The 4,820-nt window shown below is 40.1% G+C and overlaps 1 protein-coding gene and 1 pseudogene across 22 annotated transcripts in view; both read left to right on the top strand.

The window, feature by feature from the left end:
* Positions 1-4,820, top strand: part of Epb41 (erythrocyte membrane protein band 4.1) — a 251,748-nt gene that overhangs the window by 157,206 nt on the left and 89,722 nt on the right. The window lies entirely within an intron of this gene.
* LOC105743753 lies at positions 675-953 on the top strand (annotated as a pseudogene).

Below are 4,820 nucleotides of genomic sequence, written 5' to 3' on the forward strand. Positions count from 1 at the left end.
TTTTGTGGTACTGGGGATTGAACTCAGGACCCTGTGCTTGCCAGGCAAGTACTTATTCTACTGAGCTATCTCCCAGCCCTAGTTTTCTTTCTAAATGGATACGTCCTTTAATGCTTCTTTTCTCTCTCATTACTTGTCTTCTGGACATTTCTCATCCTGTAAGTAAATGTACCATTGCTAAAAATGAAACCTGGATTGATAAACCATTTCTTTTTACTTGAGGAAGAAAATTGATGGGAAAAGCTTTAAATTGAGTTACATGAGATAGAATTTATTTTTGGGGTTAAATTACTCATGTTTTATACTACCAAATCTTTACCTTTCATAATTTTTTCCCATAATTTTATTGATAAACAAATAGCAATGAGACAGTTTCAAATCAAATTGGTAGGACAGTTTCAATAATTCACACATTGCATACATTCTTCTTAGTGGTTAATTGCTGTACTATCTTTCATAATTTAAATTTATTAAAAAAAAATAATTTAGGGGCCGGGGAAATGGCTCAGTAGAATAAGCGTTTCCCCGGCAAGTGCAAGAGCCTAAGTTCAATCCCTGGTTCCGCAAAAAAAAAAAAAAATTAAATTTATTTGTGTATGTAGGTTATTGAGAATGGTATTCTTAAGTTGCCACAAGATGTAGCATGGCAACTGGTGTGGTCTTTGGGCTCCGCCATGGTGTACCAGGGTCAGGGCCAGAAAGTGCAGAAGGCGATGGTGCAGCCCATCAACCTCCTCTTCAGATACTTGCAGAATAGATCCCAGATCCAGGTGTGGCTGTATGAGCCAGTAAATATGAGGATAGAGGGCTGAGTTATTGGTTTTGATGAGTACATGAACCTTGTATTAGATGATGCAGAAGAAATTCATTCTAAAACAAAGTCAGGAAAACAACTGGGTCAGATCATGCTGAAAGGAGATAACATTACTCTGTTACGAAGTGTCTCCAACTAGAAATGACTAATGAATTCAAACAGCAGGGAAGTGAGGCAATGGCAATTATGACAATATGTAAAAGAGCAGCCACTTAAGTGGTTTGCCTTGGGAGTGTTTGTAAAACATTTGTTCATATTGTTTTGACTATCCTTATGCTTTTACTGAAGGCTAATAATTGTAGAGTTGTTTTTATTTAAAAAAAAAAAAAGAAGAAGAAGAAGAAAAGAAAAAGAATGGTATTCTTGGGTCAAGTTCCAGATTTGATAGGGGGTGGATTATAGAGTCCACGGCCTCATGCATAAATTCTAGAATTTAAATAGAGTATTATGTTCAACCTTATACCAATAACTCAATTATTAATTGGTGGCCAAACTTCAGAATATGCTAATGCTAGCAGTTTTATAATAAAGAGCTGTTATGGTAATAGTAGAATATATAGAAGAATATACGGCTTAAATAAGAATTAATTTTTCTGAAAAAAGCTCTCTGCCATTTACTAAACAAAAGATGGACAAATCTAAAGTTAAGCTTCCTTATGATTTTAGAAATATAATACCACCTCCTTCATCCCTGTTGATATGAAGATCAAATACCAACACAACTGAAAGTTCTAAACAGAAAAGAACCCAACTAATGAAAGTGACTTTTTTGTGTATATATCACCATCTGCTGGTGAAAAATGGCTCACTACACAAACCTGGAAATTTTGAATGTGCTGCCTTAATCAGATAGCGTGAGTGTATTTGCTCCTTCCCACTCTCCCAGGAAAGTGGGAAGCTGCCCCAGTGTCTTCCACCATGTATTTCCAGAAAGAAAACTTTTTTTTTTTTTTTTTGCACAAAAGTGGCAACTAGGTCAATACTGGGGATAAAGCTGGCCTTGGGTTGCTGGGCCCCTCCACCTACTTTTTCCAGGCTTCAGTGTTAGTCTCTGTAAAAAGATAATTATTCTCTCTAAAATAATAGAGTATGGTGGGCCAGGGGAGATGTCTTGCTTCTGCAGGCCCTCTAGTACCCCTTCTTTCTTGCCAGTGTGGTGGCATTAGGGGGGGCAGGGAACACTCCTCCTGTGACTGGAGTGTAATCACCCTCCCTCTACCTGCCACAGCCTATGTTGGAGGAGCAGGGACACTAAGGAAGGGAGTCGCTCTTCCTGTCTTCCTGCACCTTCTCACTGCTAGCTAAAGAAATTTGAGCTTGGAGGCCTGGGGATGCCTTACCCCTGGGAGAGGAAGTATAGGGAGCCCTATCCCACACCTTCTCTCACCGTGGTCTACATCTATAAACCCTGAGAGCCCAGCCCAAGGACTCAACCCCCCATTGTTATATCCCCATCTTCCTGGGCCCCAGCTGTGCCCTGTCCTGGATTGCAGGGTACAGGAATCATCCTGGATTCACTCATCTGCCTTGCACTCACACTCTCCCCACCACTACCACTTCCCTATGTGACTCCCCTTCCTTTTACCTGCCCCTGTAAATACCCCCAATAAAACTGTGTGTGTTCTGCCTGAAAAATAAAATTCAGTGGGGATTATCATTAATATATTTTACTTTGGGGTGTGTGTGTGTGTGTGTGTGTTGTGCTGTGCTGGGGATCAAACCAAGGGCCTTACATATGCTAGGCAAGAGTTCTCCCAGTTTTCTGGAACTTGTGTCCCCATCCCTGTACCATAACTGTTGACCTGTGCCTAGCATAGAGCATCACTGCCTTCCCTCAAAGTTTCAAATCCAGCAAATTATTTATTGATTGCCTTCTTTGTGTCAGTCACTGTTCTAGGGGCTAGAAATATAACAATAAACAAAAGCATCACATCTCTTAACAGTCTTACATCTCAATGTGAGAATATATATATGTATATATATTAAGATGATAATGGGACCTTCTTAGTTCTCACAACTGTCAACTCTTTATACCATAAGCAGTGTCCTTAGTTAAGAAAGCAATCAAGAACAGGATTCCGAGAAGTGGAGTATTTCATTTTTGTTTATTTGGGTGCTTAGTTGGTGGTTTTTGTTTTTTTTTTGGTTTTTTTTTTGAGACAGGGTTTCTCTCTGCAGCTCAGACTGACCTTGAGTTTATTTGTAGCCCAGGCTAGCCGCAAACTTGCAATGATCCTCCTGCCTCAGCCTCTGGAGTGCTGGGATTACAGGAGTGTGCCACAACACCCAGAAAGGGGAGTACTATGACTATAGTAGATGATTTACAGTGGAGAAGGTGATATATATGGTTTTGTTATTTCATGCTGTGAGACTGAGCACATACGTTCTCTGAGCTTAGGTTTTTTTTTGACCTTAGTTTCTTGATGTATGAAAATACAGATAATTTGATCTAATAAAGTGATATTCACATCAATAGGCAACAATAGACCTTCAAAACAAATGTTATTTTCTATCTTATAAAATATGCTTAAGGGACTGGGGAGATAGCTCAGTGGTCTAAGTGCCTACCTGGCAAGCACAAGGACCTGGGTTTGATCCCTGATACTGCATGCTGTGCTGGCCACCAAAACTGGGTGTAGTGGCTCATGTCTGTAATCCCAGCACTGGGGAAGCTGAGACAGGATGATCTCTATGAGTCTGAGCTGTGTAGCAAGACCCTGTACCCAATCAATCAATCAATCAATCAGTGATTTTAAAAAAAAATTTTTTTAAAAAGTATGCTTAGGAAGAAACAAGTCAAGAGACCAACAGTGATGTTTCTAATATGCCTAGAAGGATATGGCTTGCTTCAGTCAAAGAGGTATCTGGACAAATTAATGACCCATCAAAAGAACTAAGACAAAATGTGTAGTAATTCAAGAATTGAGGATATAGGGGCTGGTGAGATGGCTCAGTGGTCTAAAGCACCTACTTAGAACAAGCTTAGCAAAGCCCAGGGACCGCGGTTCAATCCCCCAGCACCACATGCCAGCCAGCCCCGCCCCCTGGTGGGCTGAGCTGGCCACACACACACACACACACACACACACACACACATAAATAAATAAATAAATAAAATTAAAAAAAAAAAGAATTGGGGATATAAGTTCAAAAGACCTGTTATACAACATGGCAACTACAGTTAGCAGTGTATTATACTTTATTCTTGAAAATTTCCAAGAGAGGCCTGGCATGCATGAATCCCTTGTTTAAATCCCCAACACAGAGCCCCCAGCCCCCAATGATATGTTCATCCCCCAAAATGATATGACTTAGTACATGAATTAGCTTGATTTAGCTATTCCACAATGTATGCATACTTCAAAACAACATGCCTGAACATAATAAACAGGCAATTTGCTAATTCATTTTAAATTTTTCAGTTTTTATTTTTTATTAGTTCATGTTTGCAATACATAATGATCACATTCCCCATGAGGATTGGTAACGTGCACAGCGCATCTTAGTTCTTTTCAGCCTTTGCTATTCCCCTCCCTGCTCCTTCCATCTCCTGGTTCCCTGCTCATTTGTTGTATCTCTACTTTTTTTCAGTTCTTTTTTCTTTAATCCCTTTGCTCTTCCTTTCCCTCGTTCTATATCTAGTTTCCCTTCCCACTTGAAAAAGTGCTAGAAATTTCTACTTCTTATTATCTTTTATTTTGTTTTTTATTTATGTTTTGGGTTCCTCATATAAGAGAGATGATACAATATTTGTGTGTTTGATCTATTTCACTTAATAAATTTTGATCTCAAGATGTATCCACTTAGGGCTGGTCAGATAGCTCAGTGCATTAAAGCTCCTGCAAGCAGTTGCAGGGGCCGGGAGTTCAATCCCTGGGCCTGCCATGCCACCGCCCCCCCCCCACTGAGATCAATGGAGACTGGGCGTGGTTACACACGCCTTGTAATCCCAGCTCTTGGGAGGCTGTAAACAGGCAGATCACTAGGAGTCCGCTCTAGTAGTGAG

The sequence above is a fragment of the Octodon degus genome, unplaced genomic scaffold (assembly GCF_000260255.1).
Source record: "Octodon degus isolate 3935 unplaced genomic scaffold, OctDeg1.0 scaffold00163, whole genome shotgun sequence".
In the NCBI taxonomy this organism is placed as follows: domain Eukaryota; kingdom Metazoa; phylum Chordata; class Mammalia; order Rodentia; family Octodontidae; genus Octodon; species Octodon degus.